The sequence below is a fragment of the Triplophysa rosa genome, linkage group LG5 (assembly GCF_024868665.1).
Source record: "Triplophysa rosa linkage group LG5, Trosa_1v2, whole genome shotgun sequence".
In the NCBI taxonomy this organism is placed as follows: Eukaryota; Metazoa; Chordata; class Actinopteri; order Cypriniformes; family Nemacheilidae; genus Triplophysa; species Triplophysa rosa.
In genome coordinates, this window is record NC_079894.1 from 816,998 (window position 1) to 835,328 (window position 18,331).

An 18,331-nucleotide genomic window follows, 5' to 3' on the forward strand; every position below is an offset into this window, starting at 1 on the left:
AAATGGAAGAAACATCTTCTGGATGCTCGCTGATGACAGATAGCTCTTCAAAAACGAGGCAAAAAAAAAACAGAAGCACATTTTTCAACTTCCCTTAATTGTGAAGACGTCTTCCCTTTGAAAACAGACTTTGAGTTGCACATAAGAGTCTCAACATTTCTTGTACAAATAACAACTTGCACGTCACATTAACTCACATTAAAGGAGGACGCCTATACCCGTGTCTTGGACAGACACCCATGAGAATTCATTCCAGAGACTGCCCAATATGTCCTCTGTGTAGAAAAAGTTTAGATGGAATTGTAATCTTATTGACCACATGAAAATTCATTCTAGAGATAGTCCAAAAACATCATCAGTGTAGTTAGATTGTGTACTCACATTCTGGAGAAAGACCATTTATCTGTATGAGTGAGGTAAAATATCTTGTGCTATCACATGCAAATGTAAAGCCTTTTTGTGGAATACATTTTTTATTGCTTGACTGTGTCAGGAATCGCCATAAAATACATACTGAAGAGAAATGTGTGGCGTGAAGCAGCACCACATAATCCAAACTGAAGAAAAACCTTGAAAGTATTCATATTGTGAAGAGTTTCACTCTCAGCCGGGTTCCTGGAGACAAGTCACTGCCTATATGTGAAAGAACTTTTAGCAGATCAAGTTGGGCGTACACTCTTAAACTTGAATTCCTTTAGTCAAAATATCTTCTTAGAAATGAAAATCGAATCTTTTATGTCACCTTAACCGAAAATATTTGATATTTGATCAAAATCATGTTTCATAAACTGGGCAACTTGAATGCTGAAGTATGCGGAATATACATGTGCAACGGATGTAGGCCTACTTTTTATTTTAATCTTACTGTTTTTTTCAGTATATTTCCTTTTTTACATAATAACGCATTTTATTAATATTTTAAAAATGTTGTGCCCTATTTGGGGATATATGATATTTTAAATTAATGTTTTTATATATACATTTAGCGTAAAATTCACTTTAAACATGTACATTTCTCTGTTTAATGCATGGTGATAACATTAAAAAGCCTTTAGGTTGGTAGTACATAGCTAACATAATTATAAAGGTACAAAGGAGCATAAAGTCATTCATAGCAAGTTGACTGGAACGCGATTTACACAGATTTAAGGTTTTATGCATTCAGAAAGAATTGGACAAATTAGAATACAATGGACATTAAGTAATATTCAATAGTAAGTACATTAAGTAATAGGCTATTTTATACGATGAAATACAGTAAAGACGTTACGTTACAGTGTGTTAGATTATTTAATATGGGCTCTACGGGAGAAACACTCCATTACAGTAGAGGGCGGTATGCACCTCTCAAGTTCGTTCGCAATCCGCCATAAAACCAAAAGAAGAATTCCCTGCGTACCCCGGGACAAGAAACCGATAACTGTGCAAGGTAAGTTGTACTTTTAGAAATAATACGAACAGTTATGACAGGTTATTATAGGATACGTCAATTCGTAAGCTATATATTGATTGACTGGCGACTGCGTGCCAGTGTTCTGTGAGGAGTGTTCTTAACGTGCGCGCGCATTCAAACACGCTTGCTGTTCATATAAATTGCGAGGCGAGCAATGAAGAGGTTGTTAATTTTTCCGTTTTCCAGCGGAGCAGTGATAGACGGCACTTTAACAGAAAACGGTGGGTGTTTATCAAACGCCAAGACACGTCCTAGTGAGGCTGCATGCTTGCTAGAGCAGTCCTTTTCATTTGAGATGGTTTGAGTCCTCAACATCAAACGCTAGAATTAGACGTTCTAGTCAGAGCCGTTGAAGAACAGAGTAGCGACACACTTTGATCTCGCGGCCGCGTGGTCACGTGCTTCATGGAGCGCTCAATAGTTCCAAACTCTCATGCCTGGTGTTGTGTAATATTCAGTTCCTGTTAAAAACTTCCAGTGGGCGGGGTTAGTGTGAATATTCCTAGTTCGTTCCGCGGTGGGCGTGGCTTTTTGAACTACCAACACGCGAATGGAATGGAGTGTTGTCGTCTGTTCTTCAGCTCTTTTTTTTGTCTATTATGTAAATAACACAAACGTTGCACATCTAAACGGGGCATATGACCATTCGGCTGTATAACCTTAACGAAATAATTCAAAAAAGGGCTGAAGAACAGAGCTGTGTGCAGTTTTCCTTGATCTGTTTCGAATTCCAGCACGTTTTTTCAGAAGTATTTCTTGTTCCGTTGCCTCGGGGGTGGGGGGGTATTCAAGTGGCCATAAAAAAAAGCAAAAGTAAGTAAAAAAATATATATATATAAGTAAAAGCACAATCTAAGCGGTGCGACCTGGACGGTGACCGAACGCGGCGGCGCCATTTTGACAACGATGGGGCTCTTCTTATACCTTCAACCTCTGTTCGAAATCTAGGTGTCCTGTTTGATCCATATTCACTGGCTACCTGTTTCCTCACGTATTCAGTTTGAGATTCTCCTGTTGACATTTAAGGCTTTGAACGGTCTTGCACCTGGCAATATCTAAGACCTAATTCACCCATATATACCAACTCAGTCTCTTGGATCATCTGATTTGGGGCTTCTTAGCATTCCCAAGTTTAGAGTGTTAATGCCTCCAGGACAGGTTATGGAATTCTTCACCCATGTCGCTCCGTAACTCTTCTCTATCCATCTTCAAAACACAATTGAAAACATACTTGTTTGAAATGTATTATCAATAATCTTGCATCCTTTCCTGTATATTTGTATGTTTGTTTGAAAATGTATTTTTGCTTGAAAGTGCTCATTGTAGACTGACCTTGAGCTTGTGGAAAGGTGCTGTATAAAAATACTTCTTCAACTCTTGTTTTTAAACCGCTCTGGGTCTAGTAAGAGCTCATGGCAACGTCGTTTCTGTTTCTCCGCGGGTACAGAAGAGAGAAATCATGTCTGTGACCACAGAAAAATAAATAAAGAAATAGACAGAGCATTTTATTTCAATATAAAGCATTGCCTTGAAATGTAGGACAAATAGGGATAAGGACCTGAATCTTCAATATTTTTATCTGCCAGAGCAACTACTAAGTGAAAAAAGTCTATATTTCACACTTTGTAATAATTTGCTTGAATGTGATCGTGTGAATATTAACAATTGCTTTTACTGATTTTGGCAGATCTGTTCCTACAAATTATTCTGCAATTGAAGGGGCTTCTTCATCTAAATTAAGGACTAACACAAGGTGCAAAAGCAACTTCTGTGTGGAAGTGGTGTAAAAACATGGAGGTTGTTAAAGAGGAGATTGAAGACATAAGTGTTTCACATCCATGCCAGCTGAAAAATGAAGATACTAAGGAACAAACAGGTTGGTGTCCGTAATTAATTTTTCATTACGATAAATGATGAAACATTAGGGTAAAATTTCTAGATTTGAGCATTGTTTTGAATAGAAAAATCAACATACTTATTGGGGATGCACCGATACCATTTTTTAAAGACCGAGTACGAGTACCGATACTTTTTTTCTGGTACTCGCCGATACTGATACCTATAACCGATGCCTGTATAATGTACAATTATGTTAATAAACCAGTATCTTACTGGTACATTTTTTTTTCTTTTGTTTTAGGTCTACTTAAATTTAAGTACTATTTTCAAATTAAGTTATTAAAAAAATTATGATAAGTAGCACAATTTTACTAGCACATTTACTTCAGTTTTCTATAGTAAACAATATACTCTGTGGTCGAATGATAAAAAATTTAAGGGGGGTGGTGTGGTAAAATGTGAGTGTATTATACCTTGTTCAAGTCAACTGGTCTTTTATTTTGACGGATCGTCGCAAATGGTGTTTGTTATGTGTTCTTGTCCTCGTGCAGTGAAACGCTGGCTCTGAAAGCTTCACAAGCACAATGCGTTCAGGTTCAGTACACGCAACCGCACCGCTCTTTCACACACAGTCACGCAAAACAAGCAGAATACATATTTAAACAGTATCTGAATATTTCGTTAGCTGTTAGCGGTTCAGCGCTAATTTCTTGTTAGGAAATAATACATTTGCCAGATTCCATGTCATTCCGTGTTGTACAGCAAATTCTGTTTTTATGCCTAGATTCCTCGATTCTGTCTGCGTTTTCCGCATTGCGGAAATCATCGGGCTCTATGTATGTTCACGTGAGGTATCGGTGTGTCATTACGAGTACGAGTACATGAGCTTGGTATCAGGCCGATACTGGTATCGGTATCGGTGCATCCCTAATACTTGTAGCATTTATCTATCGTTATATTTTATAATTTAATTGTCAGAGAATGACAGTAAAGACCTTTATAGAACATGAAACATCACAAACACATATGCTTTTTCTCATTTCATTTTAGATCTTGTGGGACTGAAAGATGAAAGTGGCGAACCGAATGGACCACATCAGGAGCCGCATCAGTATCAGAAAACTCATTGTTTCAAAGTGGAAGAAATATCATCCGAATGCTCGCAGATAAACAATACGAAAACAAGAGAATCTTTCGCTTGCCCTCATTGTGAAGAGGTCTTTGCTTTGAAAAGAGACTTCGATCTGCACATAAGAGTCCACACTGGAGAAAAGATTTTCACCTGCCCTCAGTGTGAAAAACATTTCTTGTACAAAGCACAACTTGTAGAGCACATAAGAACTCACATTAAAGGAGGACGCCTATACCCGTGTCTTCAGTGTGGAAAGAGTTTCAAACAGAGATGTTTGCTTAATGCCCACATACACATTCACACCGGAGAGCGCCCATACCCGTGTCCTCAGTGTGAAAAGAGTTTTAGACGGAGTAGTATGCTTAATGATCACATGAAAATTCACACTGGAGAGCGCCCGTACACGTGTGTTCAGTGTGGAAAGAGTTTTAGACTGACTAGGATGCTTAATGACCATGTTAGAATTCACTCTGGAGAGCGTCCGTACCCGTGTTCTCAGTGTGGAAAGAGATTTAAACAGAGTGGTGCGCTTAACAACCACATGAAAATTCACTCTGGAGAGCGTCCGTACCCGTGTCCTCAGTGTGGAAAGAGTTTTAGAACCAGTAGTTTGCTTAATATCCACATGAACATTCACACTGGAGAACGCCCATACCCGTGTGTTCAGTGTGGAAAGAGTTTTAGACAGACGGGTGCGCTTAATGCCCACATGAGAATTCACTCTGGAGAGCTCCCACACCCGTGTGTTCAGTGTGGAAAGAGTTTTAGACAGAGTAGTTCGCTTAATAACCACATGAGAACCCACTCCGAAGAGCGCCCATACACATGTGTTGAATGTGGAAAGAGTTTCAGACAGAATTGTAATCTTAATCACCACATGAAAATTCATTCTAGAGAGGGTCCATGCACGTGTCCTCAGTGTGGTAAGGGTTTTATAAATAGTAGTAAGCTTGACACCCACATGAAAATTCATTCTGGAGAGAGTCCATACACGTGTCTTGAGTGCGGTAAAAGTTTCACAAACCAAAGTCATTTTAGGATCCACATGAGAATTCACACGGGAGAGCGCCCATATTCGTGTCTTCAGTGTCCAAAGAGTTTCACGCAGAAAGGAGGCCTAAAGGTCCACATGAGAATTCACTCCAGAGAGACTCCAAACACAACTTCTGTGTAGGAAAATGAACTGGAAACATTTCAGCCGATTCAAAGTTGTCCTCAATTGGTTGAATTCTACAGGAATTTTTACACTAAAGTATTTCACATAGCGTTTTTAACGCTAAAACTAGCTCCTAAACCTGCGAGACGTTAGGGGTAGTGAAGAGGACTCCTTACTCGCTAAGACCAACTCTAGCTAAGACCAAATGACTGTAACGCCGGCAGTCTACCTTGAAACGTAAACATTTCATGACAATGAGCTTAACCATGAAGACTATGTGCTAACTGTTTATGAGACAGGCAAAATGCTTACAATTAGCTGAACATATACTTTATATACAGTATATGAACATAGGCTAGTATTTATTTGCAAAAGATAACTCCTTTTTTTAAATATTTCAAAAATCATGTTTATTGTGTTATCATGTGTTTATTGTGTTTTGTTGTTTGCTAGCTGTTTTCTTTTTAACTTACTGTTACAATAAAAACAAATAAAAAACAAACTGTTTGATTGAAAACGTGAATTTCTTTTAAAAAAATGAAGTTATCTGATTTTGTATGAACTCTCACTTGTTTAAATAGTAACTTACTAACTGTATATTTTATAATCTCAATTTGAATATGGCAACAATTATATTTTGAAATATTTTATTTGAGTACATTTTTATTTTAAGATCTTAATTTAAATATGTCAGCGTGATACCTCATTCTATAATATTTCTATGATTAAATGACCGACGGAGACCCATCCTCTATCAGCCAATCACTGTGGTCATAGTAAGCTTGCTGACATCATCCATAGCAACGAGGTCAGCCCCGCCCTTTCTCTTAGCTTAAAATGTATTTCTGTTCCTAAGTTTCTCTCAGTAGCATTGTGAATAGGTTTTAAGAGGAAACTCTTCGCTAAAAACTTTTACAGCTGTATAGGAGAGCTCTAAGTGGTAAGATAAAATGTTTTGTGAATACGGGCCCTGATGGACCTCCTCCGAGTCCACACTTGGTGACGTCAGGAAGTGCAGACCTATAGGGCACTAGGCACGAGTCCACAAGGGTACGTGGGAGTGCATTTTGGGACAGACTTGAGGTCATCACGCCGGAAAGAGCAAGCGGTACTTTGTTGTCATTCGCTGATCAGTCTGCGCAGCGCCGCATGAAGTCGACCACACTTGTCCCATTGTTGTTATTTGGGAGAATTGGGACAGGAGCTGCCTGTTTTTATTGTTCTGTATTTCATATGTTGATATGCCACCCGAGCAATATGCAATAGATACTTATGTTTGTAATGCATTCATTCGTCATGACGTAAATGCAACTGCTTATGTACATTTATTTATTTGTATACACTATTCTTCTGTATGTTATTTAATATTTCTCTATACTAAAGAAGCTTTGTTGTTCAGCTTTACAGAGACAACTAGATATAGATCTACAACAAACAGGGACTGAGTAATTACCACTAAAGGCATGACAGACTTGGCATGTTTCTCTCATGCTTGAGGATCCCTCTGGTCCACCCGATGCAAACAAATTGACCGGAGTAACCCAAGTCTTGCCCCTATAGCCTAATGCTGCATAGTATAGCCAAGTGACTGCTACTCTCAGCCTCAGACGTCACGCCCACGGACCGTTGGCTAAACGTCTGGGCCCGTATTCTTAAAGCTTCTAAGAATCCTCTAAGAAAGCTAATTTATCTTAAAAAAATTCTACGTAGGAGTCTTATCTTAAAAACGATTCAGGACCAATCTGAGAGAAACAAGCAAAAAATCTGCTGATGGGGTAAGTAAAATAATCTTGAATTGAGTGACTACGAAATAGGTAAACTTTAATTCAAGATTATTTTTCTTACCCCATTAGCAGATTTTTTGCTTGTTTTAAGCACAAATTCACTGAAATTTTTTTTTTTTTTAAAACGAGACTTATTTTCTTAGGTCATTTTGCTCATCAAGAAAATGCATCTTGATTCAAGAATTTATAGACATTTTTACTGGAAAACAAGAAAAAGAGACTAAGTAAGAAAGTCATTTTTTGCAGTGCAGTGACACAATAAGTCTCTGTAAGTATTGTAATTGTTTGTGTGATCACTATAGAAGGTTGTGACAGAACCAAATCATTTCTGATGCAGCGCTGCATTTCTCCAGTTGCTAAATATGTTAATGTAGTGATTTCTTCTATTTCTGGCGCTATGACATTTCTGCGCTGTTTTGGAGATGTTAGCGTGTCTCTAATAGGATCAGTCACAAACATCTAATGTGTTGTGTCTTATTAACTCACTGTCATTCAATTCCATGTCATTTTATTTTATAGCGCTTTTACAATTTGCATTTCATCAAAGCAACTATACAAGAAAACCAAAACCAAGATAATCAAATGTTGAACACACACACAAAAAATCTGATAAACCTTAAAAGTAATATAGAAATTGTCATGCATTGCAACACATTTCTTCTCACTTTTCGTGTTTTGTCCATTTTCTCTGCTGCTAAAGAAACTCTTAAGTCTCTTAAAAGTCCTCCTCGCTACTCCTAAAATTTTTGACCTTAAGAGCTCTTTTAAGGGTTAAGATGCTTTATGAATTACTTTTTTCTTTACTAGGATCTTTTCTCTAATTTTAAGGGGAAACGCCCAAATTTCTAAGAATTTTCTTAGAATTTTGTCACTAGGAGCAACTCTTTGCGCTAAGATTGTTCATGAATACGGGCCCTGATCATTTATCAGTATATACAGAAGAGATGATGGCAATAGCAACAGCACTACAGTGGATAGAGGGGACTCAAATTAAAAAGGTTATACTTTGTTCAGATTCATGTTCTGCATTAAAATCGTTGCAATCATTCACATCTCAGAGTAGACAAGATATAGTAAATGAGATATATGAAAATCTGTATAGATTAAAGAATATGAATTTTATGATAATATTTATGTGGATTCCAGATCATAGCGGGATTAAGGGAAATGAAAAGGTTGGTGGATTAGCAAAAAAGGAGATCATTAATATCTCATTTGGTAAATATGAAGCAAAAGCAGTAATTAAAGCATATGCCAATAAGGAATGGCAACATAAATGGGATACAGGTAATACAGGACGTCAACTTTATGAAATCCAACAAGGAATAGGGGTAGGGAGGAAAACTAAAAGATGCACTTAAGAGGAAAATATTCTAACAAGGTTACGGTTTGGACAAACTAAACTGAATAAAATTCCCAAAATAATAAATAAACACCCAACAGGATTGTGTGAGCACTATGGATTAGAAGAGTCAGTAGTTATTTGCCTATGTCAAAAGTATCCCAATGAGCGAGAAATAGTGAAGAATGAGCTAAGAAAGTGGACGAGCCAAAGCTCAAAAATGTATACACTTATGGAATAGAGAGTTATTTTCATTATCTTTTAAGAACAGAGTTGATTAAGAGAATTTAGAAGATTAAGAAGGTTTTTTTGTTTGTTTTCAAACGCTGGTTGACACTCCAACACAGTAGGTGGCGATAATGCGCCTTTACGTTGGTGCTACCCGCCATAAAACGGACAAAAGAAGAAGAACTGTTAATAACGCTCTGTTAAAGACGGCGATCCGCCAAAGAAAAAACAAGAAGAACATCATTTAGTAATGCTCTGTTAAAGACGCATTAAAGAAGATTAAGTGTATACATTCCATAAGTGTATACATGTTTAAAGAAAAACAAGAAGAAGAACATTTAACTGTTGTTGGTAGGAGTTGTATTTCTTTTAAATAACATCAATAGTTTTATACAGTCTATGATAAATGGCTATTACAGGTCATAAGAGAGAAGTCAATTCTATCGCTTTTGATTAACTGGCGGCTGCCTGACGTCCGTGTGAGCGCGTTGTGAAGAGTAGTGATGGCGAAGTGAAGTGAACCACGAACCTGTTAACAAAACTGTATTGATGAAAGGTTGAAGTTATGGCCTTTCCACGCTGCTTTTGTCGCGATAGAGCGACGCCATTGTGAGACGTAATGACGCGCTGGAATGAAAACAATATCCCCAAGAACCCAGTTAACAACTTTATGTTGTAATAACGTTACCCTTTAGTTCTAAAACGTTAGCAGTGTCGCGATTTTTAGACGTTCTTGCTTGGTTATAAGAAAGTTAGAGAAAACGTTATTAAAATGTTTCAATCGTTTGTTTCTTAAACGCCCCCATAATGTTTTGGCATGGTTACAAAAACGTTTTGTGACATTTAATTGTCTCTATAGAGAATGTGAAGCTGACGTCACGCCCTATGGTGCAGTGTCGCTGCCATATTGGGAGGTTAATGCTCCACTGCTGTTATTGTTTTGATGTGTACAGTTAATGTTTTGTTTGATATATGGAGAAATCCTAAGTGAGAGAACCACGGGCTTTTCCTGAACGACTCTGTGTAATGCTATTGCAGTTTTTAACACGGTAGTTATATTTCCTAATCAAACAAGAAAAACAAAACACTGCATTGTAACTAGGCTAATTGTGCCAGAGAGAAGGGATTGTCTAATAAAAAATTTAAGATAACCTGAATGGAATACGCATCTTGAAAGTTTCAGCATAAAAGTTGATGCAAAATTCTGTATTGTCAGATTTTTGAGCATCTTAGCGTTGTTGGCTTGTTTTAACTATTTGGCACCTGAAACCTTTGTCTACGAGATTAGAGCAGAAGGAAAAGATTAATTTTCCAAGACACTCGACTATTAATTTAATATGCTTATTCTTTAAAAGTAGAAAATGCATGTCAACAAGAACAAACATAAGTGTGTAATCACATTCGTGGCATTTGTGTTCTCCAGCTGATTCTAGTCAGGCAGTCGTCTGGTGTTGTACCATGGGAAATAGTGAGTGAGCGAGTGTACATCAGATGTAGGCCTACACTCAAAAATGTACAAAGATTGCATTGTGGGTAACAAAGAGTGAACGAATGTAAGGAATGAAGAAGTTCACTTCGGACACAAAATGGCCGACACCCAATATAGTGCACTATAAAGGGGATAGGGAGTGGTTTCAGACACCGCTATAGTCTTGTTATTTTGATACCTGCAGGGTTTTTTGCGTAAAGAAAAAATCTTAGTAGAAAGGAAAAAAGAATGTTGTATGCATACAAACTACAATCAAACCATACTTTCACGCTTTTTGAATTATTTACTTGAAGGTGATCATGTGAACATTAACAAATGTTTTTATTGATTTTGGCAGATCTTTTCCTACAAATTACTCTACTCTTTATCCAAAAGTAGGACTAACACAAGGTGCAAAAGCAACTTCTGTGTGGAAGTGGTGTAAAAAAATGGAGATTGTTAAAGAGGAGATTGAAGACATACGTGTTTCAGATCCATGCCAGCTGAAAAATGAAGACACTAAGGAACAAACAGGTTGGTGTCCATTATAGATTTTTTATTAACGATTAATGATGAAACATTAAAGGTAAATTTCCAAATTTATTGGATGTCGTTTTGAATAGAAAAATGTACTGTAGGTTTGGGAATCGAAAATCAATTCCAATTTGGAAACAGAATCGAAAGGCTAGGAATTGGATCGGTAACAAAAGGAATAGGAATCGGATACTTGAGATGAAAAATTTAATTGCTCTTATCAATTCATGTGTGCATATTTTCAGAAAAGTACACACGTTGTGTGATCTGCTGATATCTCAATAAAAGCCCTTCTGAAAATTAACAATATTTTTACTATAGTATTTGCATTAAAAAGCACAGGAACCACAAATTAACCAGGTTTATTGTAGTTACTACAGTTTAAAGCGGTACTTCACTCTTGAATCAAAGTTTCCCCATGTTTTAATCGCCCTCAATGTATCCTAATTGAATATGGTTTTCTTCTGGAAGAATAATCCAGTCAGAGTTATAATACCAAGTATCGTTTTGCTTCCGAGCGGTAGAATGGTTTTTGATTTTTTGAAGCTCCAAAAAGTGCATCCATCAATCAAAGAACTGCTCGACACGGCTCAGTGGTTGTAACAAAGGTCTTCTGAAGCTAATCGATGCGTTTGTTTAAGAGAAATGTCCATATTGACAGCGCTATTAACGTTATATATAACGTTACACATATGCTTTTTCTTGTTTTACTTTAGATCTGGTGGAACTGAAATATGAAAGTGATGAACTGAATGGACTGGAGGAGATGCATCAGTATCAGAAACCTCGTCATTTCAAACTGGAAGAAATATCTTATGGTTTCTCGCAGATGAAAAATACTTCTTCAAAAACAAGGCAAAGCACGAAAACAAGAGAATCTTTCACTTGCCCTCATTGTGAAGAAGGCTTTGCTTCGAAAACAGACTTTGAGCTGCACATAAGAGTCCACACTGGAGAAAAGATTTTCACCTGCCCTCAGTGTGGAAAACAGTTCTCATACAAAGAGCGACTTGCAAAGCACATAAGAACTCACATTGAAGATCGCCCGTACTCATGTCTTCAGTGTGGAAAGAGTTTTAAACGGAATGGTGCGCTTAAAACCCACATGAGAATTCACACAGGAGAGCGGCCATACCCGTGTCCTCAGTGTGAACAGAGTTTTAAACAAAGTGGTGCGCTTAATGAACACATGACAATTCACACTGGAGAGCGGCCACATAAATGTCCTCAGTGTGGCCAGAGTTTTAGACAGACGGGTGCGCTTAATGCCCACGTGACAATTCACACTGGAGAGCGCCCGTACACGTGTCCTCAGTGTGGAAAGGGTTTTAGACAGAGTGGTTCGCTTAATAACCACATGACAATTCACACAGGAGAGCGCCCATACATGTGTGTTCAGTGTGGCCAGAGTTTTATACAGAGTGGTGCGCTTAATAACCACATGAGAATTCACTCTGGAGAGCGCCCACATAAATGTCCTGAGTGTGGAAAGAGTTTCAGACAGAGTAGAACGCTTAAAACACACATGATGATTCACTCTGGAGAGCGCCCACATAAATGTCCTCAGTGTGGAAAGAGTTTCAGACAGAGTAGAACGCTTAAAACACACATGACAATTCACACTGGAGAGCGCCCATACACGTGTGTTCAGTGTGGCCAGAGTTTTAGAGAGAGTGGTGCGCTTAATAACCACATGACAATTCACACAGTAGAGCGCCCACATAAATGTCCTGAGTGTGGAAAGAGTTTCAGACAGAGTAGAACGCTTAAAAGACACATGAATATTCACACTGGAGAGCGTCCGTACATGTGTGTTCAGTGTGGAAAGAGTTTTAAACAGAGTGGTGCGCTTAATACTCACATGATAATTCACTCTGGACAGCGTCCATACCCGTGTCCTCAGTGTGGAAAGAGTTTTAAACAGAATAGTACGCTCACGGTCCACAAGAGAATTCACTCTAGAGAGCGCCCAAACACATCATCTTAGCCTCAGACGTCACACCCACGGACCGTTCATTCAAAGCCATCATGGTTCCCAGACCTTCAATATGTGCTCACATTCTGGAGAAAGGCCGTTTACCTGTTATGAGTGTGGTAAAACATGTATTTTTAAATAAACACAGAGAAAACCATGCAAATGTAAAGCCTTTTTGTGGAATACGTTTTTATTGAATGGCTATGGTAAGAATTGCTAGGAAATCCATAATGAAGAGAATTAAGTGTACTCTTTGAGTGTGATATGAGTATGAAAGCCAGTTAAGCAGCATCACATGATCCATACTGGAGAACAACCTTCACTGGAGAAAAAACTGCACAAGTATTCATATTGTGAAGACTTTCACTCAGCTAGGTTCCTGGAGAGAAGTCACACTACTGCCTACATGTGGAAGAACCCAGGGCCGGCCCGTGGCATAGGCGGCAGAGCCATTGATAGAGAGAGTCGCGTCTTCTGCGTGGACTCCAATGGAACAGTTTTTTTCACAGTTTCAATAGTTCCCTGAAGTTACTAACGCATGGAGCTGCGACTAAACAGACCAACTGAGGTCAACTTCTAACCCATTTAAAGACGAAAGCCATTTAAAGGGGTCAAATGACACGGCTTAAACGAATATTATGGTTTGTTTTAGATGTAATGCAATGTGTATACACGATTTAAGGTTCAAAAACGCTGTATTTTCCACACACCGTGCATGTTTGTATCTCCTCTTTGCCCGCCTCTCTGAAAACGCAGATTTTTTACGAAGCTCATGGCTCTGAAAAGCGAGGTGTGCTATGATTGGCCAGTTAACCAGTGCGTAATGATTGGTCGATACTGCAAGCGTGCCACGGAAATGTAACGCCTCTTACCATATTCGGAACATCAGGTTCCCAAGCAATTGTACTGACGGGTGATAAAATGTCATCGGTACTCCTTATATCAATTCGAGCCCGAATCTGATACGGAAAATGAAGATGATCAAGCCTACATCAACTGTGCCAGCGCGACTTGTGCAGGATGTAAAGGATTGGTAAGGTTTTATAAAAAATTATGATGTTAAATAGTTAAAAACTATAGCTAACTGTTTTACATTTTAAATACGATGTTATAAAGACTATAAACAAACAACCATATACATCATACAGAGTTTGTGCGAGATAGAAACAAGCTCGCATTACAGCAGGGAATGGTAACATAATTAATATCGCGAGCGCTTAATTGGCCCTTCTTGATCAACCAGTGTTAGGCCACGTCTCGTCGCGACTCATAACACACCAAAAACACGTATTCGCGCCATATGACCCCTTTAATGAATAAAAATGAACGAAATAAAGCATTTAAAGAGAAAACAGAACTTCCTGGAACTTGCTGAAGGCTCCATGAATCACGTGACGCTCCAGTGTTTTGCACTTCCGTTGGCAGAACTCTCTCTCAATGGCTCTGATAGGCGGTTGCCTAGGGCGCCGTAGGTAACGCGCTGGTTCTCCTTTATTCTTGTGCGTCGTTGTCCACGTGGACAGGCAATGACCGCGTCCATGCGCGTGGATGCTTGTGTAACCATAACAAGAGCCGAAGAAGAAGCAGGTCCTTTGAGAAGCATTAGCGGCAAGTGAACGGTCACTTTTGTTGCAGTTTGAGATGTTAAATACAGAAGAACAAATAATTTACTTAGATAATTCATTCAGAAATGCGTTTGAGTAAACATGACGCTGTAACCACCATAAGGATGGTTACTGGTTTTCTGGAATGCCTCTCCCATACACTAGGGGCGTTAGGTACGGTTTTCCTTTGTATATAGCTAGATATGGGAGAGAAGAAGTCAGTAATGTTTGGTGAAGAGGGAGCATGGTTCTCTCCTGCTGCTCAGAGTCCAGAATGAGAATCTAGTCTCATGCTCATTCAAGTAAGTGTTTCTTTTTTGTACGATTAGATTGTATTATGCTGAAACATGGACAAACTGTATGGTGATGTTTATGTCTTATCGCTGTTGTTTTGTTTGGGAGCGGGGTGCTAATGCTAGGCTATGCTTTGATTGTAGAAGGACTCTTTATACACCATGTTCTGTATGTCCTCTTCACGGTGGCTCTACACGGCTGTGTTAAGCGGAATTTAACGGAACAATACGGGGTTTTTAGGATGATCTATTGACAGAATGCAATATAATATACAAAACTATATACAAAACTATTTCTTCAGAGGTGTATAAAGACCTTACTGTGCGTTCAGACCGCCGCCGTCGAGAGCGTCAAAAATCGCTCTGGCCGCCCTGCCAACAACGCTGTAGAAAGAGTCTTGTGCGCGCTGACGTCGATCGAAAGCTTATCTTGTATTTAAAGGGGCCGCAAGCAAACAAGCTTGTTGATGTTGTGCAGACTGACCACAAGAAATTGATCGGTGGAAAGAACTTTATTGTAGTTACACGTTTGCTAATGAAATAAACCAATTAAAAGCCATTTGTGTGGTGTGGCTTTTCTGCTTTCATTTTAAAATATGTAAAAAAATTGCCAGAGCTCTTTACAACACCTATATGTCAGAAATATTCTGCAGCAGTAACACTGTTTTGCGTGCTCTGGTGCGAAAGTTAGCATGAAATTCCCGCTTATTTACAGAAAATGTATAACGTTAATGCACATCATCAGCAACTCACCAGGAACACAAACAATCTCAGACACCTTGGTCCACGCATCATTTTTTTATTTATGTCCCTGTAGGCAAACAGAGACGCGTCGTATAGGATTGGGAAACCCGCCACAGCAATTATCAACTTCTCCTCCATTTTGCTTGGGAACTAATGTGGTCGGAACCAAAGTTTACAGGGCTGCTTTCTCTGGAATCATCTCAAGAGATGGACTTCTACGTTCCGATTGGTTGCCGCCGAACTGCGTCATAGCTCATTACCATAAAGTTGACCTGATTTCAACTCTCCTTGACGCCCTCAAAGGCCAAGACGCACCGCCGGCTCACATTGAAAATGAATGACTTCCGGCCACTTTGACGCTATCGACGGCGGCGGTCTGAACGCACAGTTACGTAATGAAGCGTTATGTTTGTAATACCTTAGAATAAGCTGTTTAAATCTATGTACAGAGCGGCCCTACATACATTGAATTCCAAGACCAAAAGTAGATTTCTCCCTCTTTCTCCTCTCCTCTCTTCTCTACTGTAAAAACTTTTTTTTAAGTACAGGACAGTTTCATGGTTCAGTCAATACTGTTTATCGTTGTAAGAAACGTCATTGCTATTTTATTAAGTTTTATTTTTTGATGCAGAATCAGTAAAAAAACAGTTTGTTTTTATGCATTGATGCAGTAGCCGTTCACATCTGCATCGCAAAATCAATAATTTTTGACAGCCCTACTGCCCACCTCAGTTATCGGCAAAATCCAATATCAGTCGACCTCTCATGTAGATTAACTACAATCAAACCATATTTTCACACTTTCGGATTATTTGCTTGAATGTGATCATGTGAAAATTAACACGTATTTATTGATTTTGGCAGATCTGTTTCTACAAATTATTGGCAGATCTGTTCCTACAGTACACAACACGTACACACAAATTCTGTGTGTACGTGTTGTGAAAAATGGAGGTTGTTAAAGAGGAGATTGAAGACATAAAGGTTTCAGACCCATGCAGAGTGAAAAATGAAGATACTGCGGAACAAACAGGTTGGTGTTCATAATTTACGATTAATGATGAAACATTAAGGTAATGTTTCCAGATTTCTTTAATGTTGTTGTGAATAGAAAAACGTACTTGTGTATAGCATTGTCATTTATCTACAATTTTATGATGTATTGGTCAGAAAATGACAGAAAAAGACCTTTATAGATCATGAAATATCACAAAAACACAAAACTTTTCCCTGTTTTATTTTAGATCTGTTGGAACTGAAAGATGAAAGTGATGACCTGAATGGACTGGAGGAGACGCATCAGTATCAGAAAACTCATCATTTCAAAATGGAAGAAATATCTTCTGGTTGCTCGGAGATGAAAAATACTTCTTCAAAAACAAGTCAAAGAAAATCTTTCACTTGCCCTCATTGTGAAGAAGGCTTTGCTTTGAAAACAGACTTTGAGCTGCACATAAGCGGCCACTCTGGAGAAAAGATGTTCACCTGCCCTCAGTGCGGAGAACATTTCTCGTACAACGAACAATTTCGAAACCACATAAGAACTCACACTAAAGAGCGTCTACACCCATGTCTTCAGTGTGGAAAGAGTTTTAGACGGAGTAGTGTGCTTAATAAACACAAGAGAATTCACACTGGACAGCGCCTGTACTCGTGTCTTCAGTGTGGAAAGAGTTTTAGAGAAAGAGGTGCACTTAATAAACACAAGAGAATTCACACTGGAGAGCGCCCGTACACGTGTGTTCAGTGTGGAAAGAGTTTTAGGCAGAGTTCTACGCTTAGTAACCACATGAAAATTCACACTGGAGAGCGCCCATACTCATGTCTTCAGTGTGGAAAGAGTTTTAGAGAAAGTGGTGCACTTAATAAACACAAGAGAATTCACACTGGAGAGCGCCCGTACACGTGTGTTCAGTGTGGCAAGGGTTTTAGACAGAATTGTACTCTTAGTAACCACATGAAAATTCACACTGGAGAGCGCCCGTACTCATGTCTTCAGTGTGGAAAGAGTTTTAGAGAAAGTGGTGCACTTAATAAACACAAGAGTATTCACACTGGAGAGCGTCCGTACATGTGTGTTCAGTGTGGCAAGGGTTTTAGACAGAATTGTACGCTTAGTAACCACATGAGAATTCACACTGGAGAGCGCCCATACGTGTGTGTTCAGTGTGGAAAGAGTTTTAAAGAGAGTTGTATGCTTAATAACCACATGAGAATTCACACTGTAGAGCGCCCATACTCATGTCTTCAGTGTGGAAAGAGTTTTAGACAAAGTGGTGCGCTTAATTCCCGTGAAAATTCACTCAGGAGAGCGCCCATACATGTGTGTTCAGTGTGGAAAGAGTTTTAGACAAAGTGATGAGCTTAATTATGAGAATTCACTCTGGAGAGACTCCAAACACCACTTCGGTGTAGGAAGATGCATGTTTTGGTTGTTTTGAAGTTAGAATTTGATGCTATATTACTGTATATGGCTTGTTGTAAGGATCAATAAAAAACATACACATACCTTGTTTTAAGTCAAAAGTGCTTTTTAATGCCTTTTGTACACCGCAAAACCACCAGTGTTGAATTTACAGTGTTCCATACTCTAGAGTGGTTTGGAGTTAATTGTAGTGTTCGTTTATAAATTTTGTCACTTACAGTGTCATAAACTTACAGAATGGGAAGTTGTTTTCAGGTGTTCCAATTAGGAACGTTTGCGGGGAGTTAAGATTCACGCCCCTCCCCCAATCATTTCTGTTCTGAAGCGGGAAAGTCAGTCAGCGTCTTGGCCTTG

At 38.8% G+C, this 18,331-nt stretch overlaps 1 pseudogene; it reads left to right on the forward strand.

Moving 5' to 3' along the window:
- Positions 1–18,070, forward strand: LOC130554035 (zinc finger protein 721-like; annotated as a pseudogene).
- The last annotated feature ends 261 nt before the right edge of the window (positions 18,071–18,331 follow it).